Consider the following 21,145-nt stretch of genomic DNA (forward strand, 5'->3'; position numbering starts at 1 on the left):
AGTCGGACACGACTGAGCGATCTCACTTTCCCTTTTCACTTTCATGCGTTGGAGAAGGAAATGGCAGCCCACTCCAGTGTTCTTCCCTGGAGAATCCCAGGGACGGGGGAGCCTGGTGGGCTGCCGTCTATGGGGTCGCACAGAGTCGGACACGACTGAAGCGACTTAGCAGCAGCAGCATAAATACTCAACCTATACTGAATGCTTGTTTTGTGCACTGGATTTATAGTGGTAAAGGAAACAGACAGAAATCATTTGCTTTCATGAATCATGTCTTCTAATTGCAAAAAAAAAAAAATTAATCAGCAAGTAATATTGTACCAGGTACACTGTAGGACAAGTAGGCATGGAAACTCGAGTCAGTTATGGCTTTTCTTGCTCTGGGGCTAAAAATTTCTGCCTCTTCTGGAATTAAAGCCAGGAGTAAAGAATATTTCTACCGATTGGGTATAAATATGAAAGAGAATATGTAGATCCTCACTAGACGAAAGTGCTTTCCTTCACTTTTTCTCAGTCCTTCTTCTTCCTTTGCTTTGCTTTGTGTGGAACTCTTATCAAGCTTGGGGCATTACTGTCAAGGTTTCTTCTTATAAGGAGTGAAATCTGAATTACTTCCCTGGAGCATGTTACTGACTTCTACTCTTAGGGGAGTTTTTAAAAAAGACATTAATTTACATCAGGAAGTTATCCATCAACTTTTCCTTATCCTTTGACTGTTTTAATGATGATACATGAAACAGGCCCACATTTTTTAATAAATAAAAATAGAAATCTTGTAAAGAATTTGTTTCCTGCTGACTGTGAGAAACAGAATCCTAGGTGGCATGGTGGCCTTATTTGTTTGCAAATAGTCTTGTTTTCAGATAAGGAGAGCTACTGGAAATCACTCTCATGCAAGGCTAATGTCACAGCACATGGAACCCTATAAGAATCAGCAGTGTGGCAAGCCAGAGTGTGCAGAGGGCCTCTGAGCTTAATAAGCAACTGCCTTAAATTATTCTATCAAGTTTTTTTTTTCCTTAATTTTTGTGCATCCGTTAACATAATCATCTTTTTCATTTCTGGAACAGCCTCAGGAAAAGCACATGTTGTTTCTTTCAGTGATGATCTAGTCTGGCGGGTGGGTCTTATGTTTATAACACTACTCTGCAAACATCATCACTAAGCTCTTGGATGTGCTTAATTGTGTGAGTGAGAAAATTTTAAGTGATAATAATTTGGCATAATTCATGCAATAAGAAGAATGTTGTTAGAAATTGTTCTTGACTGGTCATTTTCTTTACCTTCTATAATTAAAGCAGCCTTCCTTTTATTTTTCACATATTCCCCTTCTTTCCTATAAACACAGAATCAATGGTGACTTTTTGCCTAGGTTTTCTCATATATTCATTTACCAGTTATGTGTAACTCAGATATTTTTCTGAATATACCTAGGTGTGAAATGTATTAAGTGGTTATGGCTCCATGGAAGTAAGCCTTGATTTTTTTTTTTTCTGTTGATAAAGTTTTACTTCAGTGACTACTATTTCTTTATTTTTTTTTTCCCTTGGGCCCTTTTCAAGGAAAGTTGGCCATTTTGTGATTGGAAGAAGCAGAAAACAAACAAACAAACAAAAATTAATCTGGCTACTTCAGGTAAGGGGATCTCTGGAGGCCTTTCTGAGATGACGACATAAAACTTGAAATCTAAAAAGGCGCAGCCAGGCAGAAGAAACAGCAAGTGCAAAGGCCCTGAGATACCAAGGTGGAATGAGCTTGGTTTGTTAAAGGAATAGCAAGGAGAGAAGTGTGGCTGGAGCTGAGTGGCCTAGGGAAGAGAAGAGGGGTCTGGGGGAAAAAGATTTTTTTGGCCATGGCGAGAGACTGGATTTGATCTTTAAAGTGATGTGATGTTACTGGAAGGAATTTGATCCATCAGTCATCAAATACCTGTGGGATCTTCCTTCAAAATACATCCTCAGTAATCATTCTAAAGAATCCCTGCCTACAGCTTAAGGAGATGCCATAGCTAAACTTGGGAGCCTCTAAGGACAGCCTCATCTAATCCCCCTTGTTTTCCAGAATTTCAGGGAGGGCCATGGCCAACCCCCAGCCATGGAACAGATGGGGAACAAGCACCCAGGCTTCTGGGGTCCTACCAGAGGGGACTGCCTGACTCTTCTTGTTCCATCCTTGCACTTCACATTATTGCAACCATTCCTCCCATCATCGTCCACTTTAATCTCATTTCCAAATCCTGCATCCCTGCTCCCATCTCACCCTCCCCCTGCTTGTGCCAAGTCCTTTTACCTCCCTTTATTCCCCATCCCCAGTTCTGAATGGGCCCCCGCTGAATTGAGAAGCAAGGATGAGGGTGAGGGAAAAGTGGGGGCAGGTGAGGTGTTCTCTGCGTCTCTTGCCTCTGATGCCAAAATCCACTCATTAACATCAAATAATGGCTGGAGCTGATGGGGCTGCCTGATTACCTACCCCAAGGTCCTAGATCCCTCTCCCTTCCACACACTTCCTTTCTGCTCTATCCTCTTTGTCCATGACCCACCCTCCACTAACCCCCTACACCCTCTTCCAAGATCCTTCCTCCTGACCTGTTCCCCACATTTGCCATGACTCCTCCCTTCTCCATCTTCTCTCATCAAACACCTGAGTCCTGCACAGACCCCTGTTTCTCCTGTCTCCCCAGCCCTCCCTCTCTCTGCTGTTTCTTCATTCTCTCCCTCCCCCCCCCACCCCAGCCACCCCAGAATTTCCTTCCATATTTGATGTTTCTGGCCAACTCCATTTCACTGCTCCTCCCCCAGAAAACACCAGAGAGGAGGAAGAGCTCTTGCTATTCCTCCATCCCCACGTCAGTGAGGCTAAATGGGGTCTTCCCCTTGACCATCCCTCGCCCCACCATAACTCTGTGTATTTCTGTCCCCAGCTCTTGTCAATGATTACTATTTAAAAAATGATTTGAAGTTATGTCTTTCTTGGTGGCTCAGCTGGTAAAGAATCCGCCTGCAATGTGGGAGACCTGGGTTCAATCCCTGGGTTGGAAAGATCCCCTGGAGAAGGGAACGGCTACCTGGTCCAGTATTCTGGCCTGGAGGATTCCATGCACTGTATCCACAGGGTTGCAAAGAGTCAGACACGACTGAACAACTTTTACTTTCACTTTCCACATCCCTGTAATCAGTCATTCCTGTGAAATATTTATTGAGCATTATTCTGTGTCAGTCACTAAGCATGATTCTGGAGTTAAGTGTCCAATGCTGGGAACACATAGCAACCATGACTCATTTACATAGTTATTCAATTCTCTATAGCCCTTATTTTCATATCATGCTCAAAAGACACCTGGAATGTATTCAGTTGTGGCCCCTGTGGTATGAGGACAGAGTTTCACCACTGTTATTGTTCTCAGTTTTAAATAATGAAAATGATATAAATTTATAATATAATTTCAAATTTCAATTTAGATAATTGAAACTTTATAAATTTAAAATTTGCAAATTAAAAAAAAATAAATAAATAACTGGACTTTCATGTAAGATTTCATTTAAAGAGTTGTAAAGCTGACAGAACTCTTTTCTCTGTCGTAAACAAACTAGCAAGATAAAAATATTTTTCCTAAAATAAATTTTTCCTATATTAACACAAGACAGTGTGCCAGATGATAAAATGGTAACCCAGAGAATTCATTTAAATAGGAGTGAATTAAATTCAGGATTCTCAAACTTTTTCATTTTAGAACCCCAAACTCTTATTGAAGATCTCAGAGGGTTTTATTTTATGAGTTATATCTATTAATGTTTTTTATATTAGTAATTGTTTTCATATCTGAGGAAATTTAGAAATATTTATTTAATTCAGTTCCATGGAATTCTACAGGCAAGAATTGCCATTCCCTTCTCCAGGGGATCTATCTGACCCAAAGATCCAACCAGGGTCTCCTGAATTGCAGGAAGATTCTTTACCACCTGAGCCACCAAGGAAGTCCTGTTGTTTAACAATTCATTTAAAAATAAGTGTACACATTAACATACATTTTTGTGTTAATATACATAAATCTGCAAAAAAATAACTGTATCTTTCAAAACAAAAATACTAGTGAGTGGTTTATTTTGCACTTTTGCAAGTCTCTTGAAGGTGGTACATAATGGAAGAACTGGTGGATTCCCAGTTCTGGTGCAATATCATATGTCATATAGCCTCTGGAATATGTCACTACAGGTTCATGAAAGAATAAGAACAAAAATGGCAAAAATATCCTCGTTTAATTCCGAACAAAATTTTGACCTATGGACCTACTGAAAATGTCTCAAAGGACTCCTAGGAGTGCTCAACCACACTTTAAGAACCACTGACTTAAGAGCTATTTTAGAAAACAGCTGATCCACTCAAGGTTATAAAAAATACTATATAATAGAGAATAATTTCAAAAAGAACAAATATTTTCCATAAATATAAAAGTACAGGTATATAAGCTCCAAAACTAAGGGTATACTATTTGTAGATGACATGCTTTTCCACATATAAAACCCCAAGGAACCTATTTACAAAAACTCCTAGACAGATGAAGCTATTTTAGCAAGATTGTAAGATACAAGATCAACACAAACACACACACACAAAATCACTCACATTTCTACATACTAACAACAAACATATGGACACCAAAGGTTACATCACAGTATCATTTTTACATTTGCTTTGAATAAAATTAAATACTTTGGTATGATATAAAAAAAAAACATGTACAGGTTCTGTATTATCAATATAAAATGATGATGAAAGAAATCAAAAACCTACCTAAATAAAGACACATATTGTGTTCACAGATTTGAAGATACTGCAGGAGTAAAGGTGTTAATTCTCCTGAAACTGATATATAGGCTTAATGCAATTCCCTTCAAAAGTTGACAGATTTTTGTAGACATAGACAATCTTATTCTGAAAAGCATATGACAAAGAAAAGGACTTATCAGTTCAGTTCAATAGCTCAGTCGTGTCCGACTCTTTGCGACCCCATGAATCACAGCACACCAGGCCTCCATGTCCATCACCAACTCCTGGAGTTCACTCAGACTCACGTCCATCGAGTCTGTGATGCCATCCAGCCATCTCATCTTCTGTCGTCCCCTTCTCCTCCTGCCCCTAATCCCTCCCAGCATCAGACTTTTTTCCAATGAGTCAACTCTTCACATGAGGTGGCCAAAGTACTGGAGTTTCAGCTTTAGCATCATTCCTTCCAAAGAAATCCCAGGGCTGATCTCCTTCAGAATGGACTGGTTGGATCTCCTTGCAGTCCAAGGGACTCTCAAGAATCTTCTCTAACACCACAGTTCAAATGCATCAATTCTTCGGTGCTCAGCCTTCTTCGCAGTCCAACTCTCACATCCATACATGACTACTGGAAAAAACCATAGCCTTGACTAGATGGACCTATACCACTTAAAATAAGTTTTCAAAGGAAGAATAAAGTCAGAATCATTCTATACAATGTTAAGTCAGACTCCAGAGCTCCAGTACTCAGGACCATGTGTTCCTGGGATAAGAACAGACAATGCAAGAGAATAGAGAACTTAGAAACAGTCTCACACAAGTATGTCCAAGTGATGTTGACAAAGATGAAAAATCAATTCAATGGAAGAAGTTTAACCTTTTCAACAAATGGTGCTGGAAAAATCAGATATCCATAGACAGGGAAAACCTTGACTTCAACTTCACACCTTGTGCATGGAATCATGTGCTTAAAACATAAAACTATAAAACTCTGAGAAAATGACAAAGAAGAAAATCTTTGGAACTTAGAAATAGGCAAAGAATTCTTAGATTTGACAACAGAAGTTATGCTCACAAAAAAATCTGTACTTGAATGTTGAAAGCAGCTACATTTGTAACAGCCAAAATCAGAAACAATCTAGACACCTTTCAATGAGTAACTGGCTAAACAAACTGTGGTGCCTCCATATCATGGATTACCCCTCAACAATAAAAAGGAACTCATCACTGAAACCATAACAACCTGCTTTGATATCAATGATATTACACTGAATGAAGAAGCCAATCTCACCAAGTTATACAATAAATGATTCATATCATTCTTGAAATAACATACTTATAAACATGTAGAATGGATTAGTGATTGCCAAGTGTTAGAGATAGAAAGAAGGGAGATAGATATGCTTACAAATGGCTGCATGAGCAAGCTTTCTGATGATGGAACAGTTTTATGTCCTGTTGTCACTGTGCTTGCGCTGTGCTTGGTCGCTCAGTCGTGTCCACAACTGACAGTAGCCTGTCAGGCTCCACTGTCCATGGGGATTCTCCAGGCAAGAATGCTAGAGTGGGTTGCCATGCGCTCCTCCAGGGGATCTTCCCAACCCAGGGATGGAACCCAGGTCTCCCACATTGCAGAAGGATTCTTTACCCTCTGAGCCACCAGGGAAGCCCATCATAGTGCTTACACAAATCTAAACAAGTGATAATATTGCATAGAACTACACATACCCATGCATACACACACACACATTCACAAATGTATGTCACACTGATGAAATCACACTGAATAAGCTCTGTGGATTGTGCCAATGTTAACTCCTTGTTTTTTGATATTCTACTATACTTAAGCAATGTGTTATCATTGGAGGAAAAGGTATAGGGAGCTCCATGTACATTTTTGCTACTTCATGTGAATCTGTAATTATTTCAAATAGAAAGTTAGAAAACCATAACTAAAACCTCAAAATAGAGAACACATAAAGCACATCGGAAGAGAGGAAACTCAGAGTTTGTGAGTAGTTCAGTAGATGGGCCATGTTTCTACCATGCAGTCTGTATGGTTGAGCGAGTAGGCCAAGACAAAGGACCACCATCAAGAGAGGAAGCATCAACATGGAGGGACTAAGTGAGCTTATAATCAGAACATGAGCATACAACCGGTTACTTGGGTTCAGTTCCTTTGTTAGCCATCTTCCTAGCCTAGTGGAGGCAATTTTCTCCAATTTCAAAAGAGCTTCAGCTAATTTTATGCTAATTTTTCAATCATATAATTATATATTCAATTTCCAGACCCAACTCTGAAGTCAGAGTAGTATTTATGCTTTTAAATCAAAAGATCTGGTATCTTTTAAGGTTCATGGTCCAAGTGGGCCATTACTATAATAAGTAAAGTTATTAAAAACTAATTAGATAAAAATGATAAAATGCTGACAACCAAATTTGAATTAATTTCAATAAAACAAATATTATTTTATAAACTACTTCCAGGCCAGTCAGCATGTATTACTACAAGCCTGGATTCTCAGACTTATAAACTACTGACTTCAGCATTATTTCCAGAATGTAGTGTGTGCTCTTACTCTTCAGAAGTAACTGGCTGTGACATGCATCTGGAAAACATGCATTAAAGATCTGTTTTGTCTAAAAGAGCTGACTTCTAGGAATTAAGATATTAGTTATTTCCTTTTCTTTCTACCAAAGGAGTGTAGAAATGCCAAAATATCAGAAACTGTTCAACAAAATGATGGTGTTAAGCTCAGGAGAACAAAATTCAGTTCACCAGTTGTGTCTTCCTATTCTTTGACTGGTGGTGTGAAAATCAGCGGTCTCTTCTGCAGTTTTAATGAAGCTTTCTTTTAGAAAGAACTAACTGCTAATTGTAATCCATATCAGTTTACAAAAATACTTCTTTAAAATTTTTTAATTCAGTGGCCTTTGAAGATTGTATGTTGATATTTACATATCAGTAGACACTTTCATACATAAGCATGAAAGTGCATTCATACACAAGCATATTGGTACAGAAAATAGGCAACCTTTAGATATAAGTTATGAGTTTGAAAAGGACACACCATGACTAATATTAATTGAAATAACAATAAAAATTCATTTGTGACCCAACATCATGGTCTCAGGAGTCAGAGGGTGAAGGTGCACTTGGAATCAGAATGTTTCCTCCATTAGTCTTAGCAAGTGTTGTGGATTTTTGAACTTTAATGTTCTGACTTTGAATACAATATATTTTAATTAACTTATCCCAACATTCTAATTATATAAACACTTTCAGTTCAGTTCAGTTCAGTTGCTCAGTTGTGTCCGACTCTTTGCGACCCCATGAATTGCAGCACACCAGGCCTCCCTGTCCATCACCATCTCCCGGAGTTCACTCAGACTCATGTCCATCGAGTCAGTGACGCCATCCAGCCATCTCATCCTCTGTCATCCCCTTCTCCTCCTGTCCCCAATCCCTCCCAGCATCAGAGTCTTTTCCAATGAGTCAACTCTTCACATGAGGTGGCCAAAGTACTGGAGTTTCAGCTTTAGCATCATTCCTTCCAAAGAAATCCCAGGGCTGATCTCCTTCAGAATGGACTGGTTGGATGTCCTTGCAGTCCAAGGGACTCTCAAGAGTCTTCTCCAACACCACAGTTCAAACGCATCAATTCTTCAGCACTCAGCCTCCTTCACAATCCAACTCTCTCATCCATACATGACCACAGGAAAAACTATAGCCTTGACTAGACGGACCTTTGTTGGCAAAGGAATGTCTCTGCTTTTGAATATGCTATCTAAGTTGGTCATAACTTTTCTTCCAAGGAGTAAGCGTCTTTTAATTTCATGGCTGCAGTCACCATCTGCAGTGATTTTGGAGCCCAAACAAATAAAGTCTGACACTGTTTCTACTGTTTCCCCATCTATTTCCCATGAAGTGATGGGACCAGATGCCACAATCTTAGTTTTCTTAATGTTGAGCTTTAGGCCAACTTTTTCACTCTCCTCTTTTACTTTCATCAAGAGGCTCTGTAGTTCCTCTTCACTTTCTGCCATAAGGGTGGTATCATCTGCATATCTGAGGTTATTGATATTTCTCCCGGCAATCTTGATTCCAGCTTGTGTTTCTTCCAGTCCAGCATTTCTCATGATGTACCCTGCATAGAAGTTAAACAAGCAGGGTGACAATATGCAGCCTTGACGTACTCTTTTTCCTATTTGGAACCAGTCTTTAGTTCCATGGCCAGTTCTAACTGTTGCTTCCTGACCTGCACGTAGGTTTCTCAAGAGGCAGGTCAGGTAGTCTGGTATTCCCATCTCTTTCAGAATTTTCCACAGTTTATTGTGATCCACACAGTCAAAGGCTTTGGCATAAACACTTTGATAGAGCAATAAAGCATACTTCTCTACATCACTTCAGTTCAACCAAAAGCTGGTTGGTGTAAACAGCTAACAACATACTAGGTATTGGTGTAGAGACAAAGAAATAAAAAGACCAGGCCTGTGTTTTGAAATGTTTACAGTTTTTGAATTGACAATATTAAAAAAGGAACTCCTAGCCAGTGGAGGATGGAGAGTTTGCTGCTTTGCCAAAGGACCTGGACTAAGTGTCACTTCAAGTTCAGTGTCATGGCTAGCCCTAAAGAAGTAATGTCAGATAATCAGACAAATATTAGATAAAAATTATTTGACTTTGTTTTACCAAGAATAGAAGTTAGTTTGCATTCAGGATAAATGCACAAGGCTTATAAACTTAAATCGAGATGGTATCTCAGAAGCTTCATGCATTTTACTATCACACGCCAACAAAGTTCATGTATAACTGTCAGGTGACCAAAGCTTTACATGGTCAACTGCTGTGTGCCCAGTGCTGGTTACTTCCTTCGTCATGTCTAATACAAAACCTCTTTCGCCATAAATAAAATGTAATTAGACCAAGTCTTCCCACAGTACATGGAGGCGAGAGTAAATGCACAATGAGCAAAATAAATGCAGCAGAACATGGGCTGCAAATTCCTAATGGTTGCTTGGCAGTAAAATATGTGTATACAATAATAATGACACTGTATTACCCTCAAGAGCAATGAGCCTCTTATCCAAGGGAGAATAAGTTCATTAAGGTACCAAGAAACCATCCTGGCAGTATAGATGAGGCCCCCTCCTGTATCGTCAATCAGAGACAAGTAGGAAGCAATGGGCCTGGTCCCTATACCTGATGCTGAGGTCCCAGGGGCAGTGCTGGCTTTCTTTCATAATTATGACATGATCTAATGTGAAGGATTTTGGTTACCATGATATTTGGGTTACTATGACAATAGCCTGGAACTATTTGGCTTGGTAATGCCATCGTATACTTATTTATAAGAGATATGATTCATGTGTTTTATAACTTCAATTCAATATCAAAAGGTATAATGTTTTATTAAATTACACTATTTTCTTCCCTTTTGGCTAAGGTTTCTTTTTCTTACAAAGACATAAAGAGAAAAAGGAAGAAAAATCTACTTAAAGATTATGAGACACGTATAAACGTATTCTGAATTTAACCAGGAAACTGGAAAAGGTTCAATGGGCTTGAATCCCAGTGTTGACAATAGGAACTTGGAAGCCATCATACCCAATGTATGACTTCATGCTACCTTTAATGAAGTATAACAGATTTAATTTCACTTTGATTATTTTCAGGATTTCTGATTGTCTCCAACAAAAGGAAATTAATTAATAAAGCTGTCCAAATTAAGTCATTTTTGCTGATATTCCTTGAGCACTAAAGAACAGACTTTTTTCCTAAATCGTCTAAAATGAATATAAATTGCAACAAGGAGGGAAAAATCTTTTACAAAAACCAGAATATGTGTTTCCATAAAAATTCAATGTGACCATCAGTTCAGGGTAATTATTAGATGGCTGGCTTACTATATAAGAAAATAAAATGGAACATGTTATATGGTATGCCAGTTTTACTAACAGATATAATCCATTATGGGCTTCCCTGGTGGCTCAGGTACTAAAGCGTCTGCCTGCAATGTGGGAGACCCCGGTTCGATTCCTGGGTCGGGAAGATCCCCTGGAGAAGGAAATGGCAATCCACTCCAGCACTCTTGCCTGGAAAATCCCATGGACGGAGGAGCCTGACAGGCTATAGTCTATGGGGTTGCAAAGAGTCAGACACAATTGAGCGACTTCACTTCACTTCATAATCCATTATGCATCCTTTGTGAAAGAGATCATGTCTGTACTTATTCCAAAGTTCTTTAGTAAGGGAATCGCTGCTCTCATAGATAAGCCAAAAAAAAAAAAAATGCTTTCTTTGAAAAACCTAAGGACTCTCACGCCATACATTTTTGATGAATTAGTAAGTCTTGTAAAGCTTAAATTTACTATTGCTTAATGAATAGTAGGCAATCAATGAACTGACAACTAGATATTGTGCTGAACTGAATATTCAAAAACATGATACAGATATCTTGAAATGTAGACACTCTTTTTAAAGAATAAGAACTATTAATAGTTTGAAATAGTAATAAACAAATAGGAAATACCTTAAGCAGTAAGAATTATGAGATATAGGGCTGAAAGAGTATGATGCTGCTGCTGCTGCTGCTACTGCTGCCGCTGCTGCTAAGTCGCTTCAGTCGTTTCCGACTCTGCGCGACCCCATAGACGGCAGCCCACCAGGCTCCGCCGTCCCTGGGATTCTCCAGGCAAGAACACTGGAGTAGGTTGCCATTTCCTTCTCCAATGCATGAAAGTGAAAAGTGAAAATGAAGTTGGTCAGTCATGCCCGACTCTTAGCGACCCCATGGACTGCAGCCTACCAGGCTCCTTCGTCCATGGGATTTTCCAGGCAAGAGTACTGGAGTGGTTTGCCATTGCCTTCTCTGAAAAGAGTATTAGAAATAGAAAATAAAATATCTGACCAAGCGTTTGGACTTACAACTGCAGTGAAAGTGAAAGTGAAGCTGCTCAGTCGTGTCCTACTCTTTGCGACCCCATGGACTGTGTAGCCTACCAGGCTCCTCCCTCCATGGGATTTTCCAGGCAAGAATACTGGAGTGGGTTGCCATTTCCTTCTCCAGAAGGAACTACAACTGCAGTAGATGCCATTATTCCCTTCCCAGATCCCTGAATTGCCAGTGCAACCCTCATCCACCTGCTGAAAGTTTTGGCTATAATGGCACACAGCTGCTGGAAAAGACACACCTTGCTGGAAGGCAAAAGAAAGGTGTGGCAGATGATAATGAGATGGTTAGATAACATTCCAACTAAATGGACGTGAATCTGAGCAAACTCCAGGAGATAATGGAGGAGAGAAGAGCCTGGCATGCTGCAGGGGTTGCACCCAAACCCTGGTGGCTCAGAGGTTAAAGCGTCTGCCTCTGATGCGGGAGACTCAGGTTCGATCCCTGGGTTGGGAAGATCCTCTGGAGAAGGAAATAGTAACCCACTCCAGTATTCTTGCCTAGAGAATCCCATGGACAGAGAAGTCTGGTAGGCTACATAGGTCCACGGGGTCGCAAAGAGTCGGACACGACTGAGCGACTTCACTTTCACTTCACTTTCACTTAGAGCCTGAACAACAACAACCACAGCCCCCTTCTCCAGACGGGAATTGTGCTGGACCAGGCCAGAGATGCCTTTGTGGTTATGAAAGCTCCCACCTACCTGTGGGAAGAGCTTAGCCCACCTGCCAATAAATGATGCCGGTGAAGGAAATCCAATTTGTCCAAATGGAACAACTCTGAATTTCTGTTGGTACTCTAGAGTGCCCCCATAGGATCAGGCTGACCCATAGACTTCTACTAAGAGCATATCTTTTCCTATCTTCTTCATCTACTCTATTCTATTCAGCTTTCATCACTTCCTTATTTTCTGAAAGCATATTCTCAAAAAAAACCCCTTCATTTGCATAATAATCTCCAATTTGGGTTCTGATCCAGGGAAACTGACCTCAGGATAATCAGACAACTTGATACTTCAGCATAAGGAAACATGAACTCTAAAATGACTCAAGCAATTTCTGAATTCATTACTTCAACTTTTGTTCTACTGAAATTCTATCTTATGTATATTTGCTATCAAATTAGTAAGACAGTATCCATTAATGTCATTCCTAGTATTTCAAAAGAAACAATGAAAATATGTCTTCTTTAAATCCCCTCAGAACCAACAAAATCACTACATTATTTTGAATTGATATCTTGGAATTTTCATTTTTGCTCGATGCTCATACTTTTTTATACAGTAATACAAGTAAACACAGAACAGGGAATACATATGGCTATATATTAAACTATTCTACATTTGAACAGTTCTCTAAATGTGTTTCAATATTGTCAGTGTACTGAACTATCTCTCTTTGAACCATAATTTTGAAAACACTAGGGCATCTTTTGTAATTACTTGATCTGCATCAGAATTTTTTCATCTTTGATTTTCATTATTTCTACATTTCAGGGTAACTAAAGAGATTCTTAAGGAAATGACATCCATTAGTGTCAGTGGCCCAAAATTCAGTCGAGTTTAGTTGAGTCACTCAGTCATGTCTGACTCTGCAGATGGTAATTGTAGCCATGAAATGAAAAGATGCTTACTCCTTGGAAGGAAAGTTATGACCAACCTAGATAGCATATTCAAAAGCAGAGACATTACTTTGCCAACAAAGTTCCGTCTAGTCAAGGCTATGGTTTTTCCAGTGGTCATGTATGGATGTGAGAGTTGGACTGTGAAGAAAGCTGAGCGCCGAAGAATTGCTGCTTTTGAACTGTGGTGTTGGAGAAGACTCTTGAGAGTCCCTTGGACTGTGAGGAGATCCAACCAGTCCATCCTAAAGGAGATCAGTCCTGGGTGTTCATTGGAAGGACTGATGCTGAAGCTGAAACTCCAATGCTTTGGCCACCTGATGCAAAGAGTTGACTCACTGGAAAAGACCCTGATGCTGGGAGGGATTGAGGGCAGGAGGAGAAGGGGACGACCGAGGATGAGATGTCATTTCCATCACCTACTCAATGGATGTGAGTTTGTGTGAACTCTGAGAGTTGGTGATGGACAGGGAGGCCTGGCATGCTGCGAATCATGGGGTCGCAAAGAGTCGGACACGACTGAGTGACTGAACTGAACTGATCACCACAATAATACTACAAAGGAGCAACAAGAAAACCCTTGTGACATAAAACAAGCTGTTATTGCTCACACATTTGAGGTGGCCATTAGGTGGCTCTGCACTCATGGGGTTGGCTGGCTACAGCTACTGTAGGTAGGCCTTGACTAGGCTCATTCACACCTGCAGTTTGGCTCACTTACTTACCTATCTATTGATGGGGTTACTCCACATGGTGATAAAGGGGTTTCTCAGGTGGCTCAGTGGTAAAAAAAAAAAAAAAAAAAAAAAAAAAAAAAACCTGCCTGCCAATGCAAGAGATGAAGGAGACGTGGGTTCAATCCCTGAGTTGGGATGATCCCTTTTAGGAGGAAATGGTAGCCCACTCCAGTATTCTGGCCTGGAGAATCCCAAGGACAGAGGAGCCTGGTGGGCTACAGCCCATGGGATTGCAGTCAGACATGACTGAGCAACTGAGCACAAGAGCACAACACATTCCACGTGTCTCTGATCCTCCAAAATACTAGTCAAGAATGTTCTGAAACCAATGGCCAGAGTGGAAAGAAGGACATTCTTCTCCACCTTTGCTGTATCAAATTTTCTAAACTCCATTAGCCAAAGAAAACTACATCCAAGCAGGGAGACGCCAAACAGCTATATAACAAAGTCCATGGACTCAAAAAGAGGAGAGAATTTGGGCCAGTAATGTATTCTACCACAATGGGTATTTATTGAGTGGATTATACTATTCTCAAAATTTGTTGGGGTTAAAATACTATCATCTTTATCAGTATATCAACCAAAAAGCAGCAAGTATATTGTGCTACCATAAAATGGAAGACCAAATGTATAGCTTTAGATTAATGCAATTAAGCTGATATTTTCCCTTTTTTAACCATTTGTAAGGTCAGATAAATAACCATTTCTAATATTAGGGTGGTTTTGATGCTTCATTTTGATAATAATGTAAAAACCAAATTTCTGAGTAACCACAACCTACTTAACTAGGCAAAATAGGCAAAATACTTTCATAATTTTTATAGAACCTACATACACATGAGTAGCTGAGTTATTTTTACCTCCTCTTTAAAAAGTTCCCTCAAAGACTCCAAGTTGTAATACACTATTTGTTACTGTTGAGAGTATTATATGTACTTAATAATAAAATTATATTTGGATTTTTAGCCATAAAACTTAAATTTTAATTTATTAATATATGTTTTTTTACCTCTTTATAAAAGAATTAGTAATTTTTCCAATGAGAAATAAGAAAACAATAATTCAAAAAGTAAATGAAATGAGTTATAAGTATAAAATTAAGCCCAAACCAATGTAAATATTTACAACACTAATAATAAGATGCTTGCTTCTTAGAAGAAAAGTTATGACAAACCTAGATAGACAGTACATTAAAAAGCAGAGACATTATAGTGCCTATATAGGTCCATCTAGTCAAAGCTATGGTTTTTCCAGTAATCATGTATGGATGCGAGAGTTGTACTATAAGGAAAGCTGAGAACCAAAAAAATGATGCTTTTGAACTGTGGTATTGGAGAAGACTCTTGAGAGTCCCTTGGACTGCAAGAAGATCCAACCAGTCCATTCTAAAGGAAATCAACCCTGAATATTCAGTGAAAGAACTGATGTTGAAGCTGAAACTCCAATTGTTTGGCCACCTGTTACAAAAAGCCGACTCATTAGAAAAGACCCTGATGCTGGGAAAGATTGAAGGCAGGAGGAGAAGGGGATGACAGAGAATGAGATGGTTGGGTGGCATCATTGACTCAATGGACATGAGTTTGAGTAAGCTCCAGGAGACAGCAAAGGAAAGGGAAGCCTGGCATGCTACAGTTCATGGGGTTGCAAAGAGTCAAACATGACTGAGCAATGGAACAGCAACAACAAAAATAGTAATTAAATTGTTCTAGATCCAAGCTATTTGAAGTTCATCAGAAACCACTGGAGAATCAAGATAGGAGGCTTCCTGAAGGTACAGTATATGCCAGGAAGATTCCTTAGGTCCAATTGATTCAGGAAAACAATTATGCAATAAGAAAAAGATCGTTAGGGGGTTAGAGAAACATATAAATGTAAAGACAATATAGTATGTTCTGAGGTTGTATGAAAAGGAAGATGAGCAAATAAGATACTGGTGAGTTCTGTAAGGTTGGATTTAAGACACAAAAAATTAAATGAAATAGTAAAAATGTGTTTAAAATCCATTAAGAGGTTCTGAACTTCTAACTGCAGCTGCAGTCCCGCAAATGGATCTGAGTGTTATTTTAAATTGTTCTCTGAGAACTATCTTTTAAAATAACAGTAAACTAGGCATTACATTCATATATATGGATGTGAGAGTTGGACTATAAATAAAGCTGAGCACTGAGAATTGATGCTTTGGAACTGCGGTATTGGAGAAGACTCTTGAGAGTCCCTTGGACTGCAAGGAGATCAAACCACTCAATTCTAAAGGAAATCAGTCCTGAATATTCATTGGAAGGACAGATGCTGAAGCTGAAGCTCCAATACTTTGGCCACCTGATTCAAACAACTGACTCATTGGAAAAGACCCTGATTCTGGGAAAGATTGAAGGCAGGAGGAGAAGGGGATGACAGAGGATGAGATGGTTAGGTGGTATCACCGACTCCATGGACATGAGTTTCAGCAAGCTCCGGGAGTTGGTGATTGACAGGAAAGCCTGGCATGCTGCAGTCCACGGGGTCACGAAGAGTCAGACACAACTGAGTGACTGAACTAAACTGAGGCATCATTACTGAAAAGAAGGAGGAGGGTCTTGCAAAAAATTACAATTAGGAATATCTGGATGAAAAAGTTTTTTTTTTTTGGATTGGCAGGGTACCTGAGGATGAGGCAGAAAGTATCATTATCACATATTTATTAAGTTAGCTTGAAAACTTACAGGCACTTTTAAGAAAACAAAATAAACTACCATTTTAGTTAGTAGATTTTACATACAATAGTGTAGATTGTATATATTAAAATTCAAATATTTGACACTAATTAGATAAATAAATACAAGAAAAAACATGGATTATGCACTGTCATTGTTATTATTTAATAGTAATGTAAGTGTTATCTAAAGAAGCGCAGCTGAAACAGATACTAGTCATTTCACTTAGTTGGAGAGACAGAAATGAGAGTGTGGGGAGACTAAGACATCTGCACTTTCAAAAGGTAAAAACTTGCAAATAAAAGTAAGTACTGGGAATGTAATGAAGAACTTATACCTCAATAGTAGGACTTCCCTGGTGGCCCAGATGGTAAAGCATCTGTCTACAATGCTGGAGACTTGGGTTCGATCCCTGGGTCAGGAAGATTCCCGGGTCAGGAAGATCCCCTGGAGAAGGGAATGGCAATTGACTGACTATTGTTAACACTGCTGTTTAATATATGTGAAATTCCCTAAGAGAGAAAATCCTATGAGTTCTCATCACAAGAGAAACATTTAATTTTTCTTATTATATAAGATGTATGGAAGCTAATTAAGTTTATTGTGGTAATCATTTCACAATATATGTAAGTCAAACCATTACTCTGTACACTTTAAACTTATACAGTAATATATATCAATTATACCTCAAAGATGCTTATTCCTTGGAAGAAAAGTTATGATCAACCTAGATAGCATATTCAAAAGCAGAGACATTACTTTGCTGACTAAGGTCGATCTAGTCAAGGCTATGGTTTTTCCTGTGGTCATGTATGGATATGAGAGTTGGACTGTGGAGAAGGCTGAGCGATGAAGAATTGATGCTTTTGAACTGTGGTGTTGGAGAAGACTCTTGAGAGTCCCTTGGACTGCAAGGACATCCAACCAGTCCATTCTGAAGATCAGCCCTGGGATTTCTTTGGAAGGAATGATGCTAAAGCTGAAACTCCAGTACTTTGGCCACCTCATGAGAACAGTTGACTCATTGGAAAAAACTCTGATGCTGGGAGGGATTGGGGGCAGGAGGAGAAGGGGACGACCGAGGATGAGATGGCTGGATGGCATCACGGACTCGATGGACGTGAGTCTGGGTGAACTCCGGGAGATGGTGATGGACAGGGAGGCCTGGTGTGCTGCGATTCATGGGGTCGCAAAGAGTCGGGCACGACTGAGCGACTGAACTGAACTTACACCTCAATAGTAGGAGTTCCCTGGTGGCTCAGATGGTAAAGCACGTGGCTACAATGTGGGAGACTTGGGTTCGATCCCTGGGTCAGGAAGATCCCCGGGTCAGGAAGATCCCCTGGAGAAGGGAATGGCAATCCACTCCAGTACTATTGCCTGGAGAATCCCATGGACAGAGGAGCCTGGTAGGCTACAGTCCATTGGGTCGCAAGAGTCGGACATGCTGAGCGACTTCACTTTCACTTTCACTTTCATACCTCAATAATACTGGGGAAAAAATCAGAGTACCAAAGAAATGAGATCTAGGCAGAGAACACTGGAGATTTCCAGATTTGCTCAAGTCTATTGCTAAGTATCTTTCTGCATATGCATGAGAGGAAACTAACTGGGACTGAAGACAGAATCCATGTAAAATATCAGGCAGAAAAATTGCCAGAGAGAACACAGGACTGGGAATAAGGTCACCAGAGAGAGACCTTTTTATAAGAATACAGACCTAATCGGTTCAGTTCAGTCACTCAGTCATGTCCAACTCTTTCAAATTCTGTGGACTGCAGCACATCAGGCCTCCCTGTCCATCGGCACTCCCAGAGCTTACTCAAACTCATGTCCATATAGTTGGTGATGCCATGCAACCATCTCATCCTCTGTCATTCCCTTCTTCTCCTGTCTTCAATCTTTCCTGGCATCAGGGTCTTTTCCAATGCGTCAGTTCTTCGAATCAAGTGGCTAATGTGTCGGAGCTTCAGCTTTCAACATCAGTCCTTCCAATGAACACCCAGGACTGATTTCCTTTAGGACTGACTGGTTGGATCTCCTTGAAGTCCAAGGGACTCTCAAGAGTCTTCTCCAACACCACAGTTCAAAAGCATCAGTTCTTTGGTGCTCAGCTTTCTTTATGCTCCAACTCTCACATCCATACATGACTACTGGAAAAACCATGGCTTTGACTATTTGGGCCTTTGTTGGTAAAGTAATGCCTGTGCCTTTTAATATGCTGTCTAGGTTAGTCATAACTTTTCTTCCAAGGAGCAAATGTCTTTTAATTTCATGGCTGCAATCACCATCTGCAGTGATTTTGGAGCACAAGAAAATAAAGTCTCTCACTGTTTCCATTGTTTCCCCATCCATTTGCCATGAAGTGATGGGACCAGATTTCATGACCTTAGTTTTTTGAATGTTGAGATTGAAGCCAGCTTTTTCACTCTCCTCTTTCACTTTCATCAAGAGGGTCTTTAGTTCTTCGGTTTCTGCCATAAGGGTGGTGTCATCTGCATATCTGAGGTTATTGATATTTCTCCTGGTGTTCTTGATTCCAGCTTGTGCTTCATCCAGCCCAGCATTTCATATGATGTATTATAGAAGTTAGATAAGCAGAGTGACCATATGTAGCCTTGTCATACTCCTTTGCCAATTTGGAACCAGTCTGTTGTTCCATGTGCAGTTCTACTGTTGCTTCTTTACCTGCATACAGATTTCTCAGGAAGCAAGTAAAGTGGTCTGGTTTTCCCATCACTTTAAGAATTTCCACAGTTTATTTCCACAGATTAACAGAAAGATATTTGGAAACTCCCCCTACTACTGGGCAATAAAACAAGACACTTCTGAATAACCCAAAACCAAAGAAGAATTAACAAGGAAATTTAAGAAAATCTGACACTGAATGAAAACAAAAACATAACAAAGCAAAATTTTTGGAGTTAAAGCTGTAGTTTGACATCATTTAACACATGTGTTTAAAAGAAAAAAGTATTGAAGTAAATGACCTACACACTTCTACCTTACAAAGAATGCATAAGTTAAAGTGGAAGAAGAATAAAATGAACCTAGTCAAAGTATAAGAACGGAAATAAAAGAAGACAATAAGTGAATAAAATTTTAAAAAACAGAAAAAGAAGAAAAGCAATGAATCTAAAAAAAGATCTTTAAAAAGATCAGTAAAGTTCATAAGCCAGATTGATTAAAAAAGAGAAAGATAAAAAATTCTAACATCAGAAATAAAAGACAAGTATCACTACAGAGATCTTACAAACATTAATATGATAATAATTAGCATTGTGAAAAACTCTATTAAAAGTGGCCTGAAAGAAAAAACTGCCAAAGCTCATTCAAGAGGAAATTAATAACCTGGATAAATATCCCTGTATCTAGCAAACAAATGTAATTCAAATTTTTAAAATTTCCCACAATTATAAATCTAGGTCTGGATGGTTTTACTGATAAATTCTCCCAAACATTTAGAGAAGAGCATGGAAAAGGCAAGGGAGTTCCAGAAAAACATCTATTTCTGCTTTATTGACTATGCCAAAGCCTTTGACTGTGTGGATCACAAATAAACTGTGGAAAATTCTGAGAGAGATGGGAATACCAGACCACCTGACCTGCCTCTTGAAAAACCTATATGCAGGTCAGGAAGCAACAGTTAGAACTGGACATGGAACAACAGACTGGTTCCAAATAGGAAAAGGAGGACGTCAAGGCTGTATATTGTCACCCTGCTTATTTAACTTATATACAGAGTACATCATGACAAACGCTGGCCTGGAAGAAGCACAAGCTGAAATCAAGATTGCCGGGAGAAATATCAATAACCTCAGATATGCAGATGACACCACCCTTATGGCAGAAAGTGAAGAGGAACTAAAAAGCCTCTTGATGAAAGTGAAAGAGGAGAGTGAAAAAGTTGGCTTAAAGCTCAACATTCAGAAAACGAAGATCATGGCATCTGGTCCCATCACTTCATGGGAAATAGATGGGGAAACAGTGGAAACAGTGTCAGACTTTATTTTTCTGGACTCCAAAATCACTGCAGATAGTGATTGCAGCCATGAAATTAAAAGATGCTCACTGCTTGGAAGAAAAGTGATGACCACCCTAGATAGCATATTCAAAAGCAGAGACATTACTTCACCAACAGAGGTCCGTCTAGTTAAGGCTATGGTTTTTCCAGTGGTCAGGTATGGATGTGAAATTTGGACTGTGAAGAAAGCTGAGTGCCAAAGAATTGATGCTTTTGAACTGTGGTGTTGAAGACTCTTGAGAGTCCCTTGGACTGCAAGGAGATCCAACCAGTCCATTCTAAAGGAGATCGGTCCTGGGTGTTCTTTGGAAGGATTGCTGAAGCTGAAATTCCAATACTTTGGCCACCTCATGC

The sequence above is a fragment of the Oryx dammah genome, unplaced genomic scaffold (assembly GCF_014754425.2).
Source record: "Oryx dammah isolate SB20612 unplaced genomic scaffold, SCBI_Odam_1.1 HiC_scaffold_2, whole genome shotgun sequence".
Classification (NCBI taxonomy): Eukaryota; Metazoa; Chordata; class Mammalia; order Artiodactyla; family Bovidae; genus Oryx; species Oryx dammah.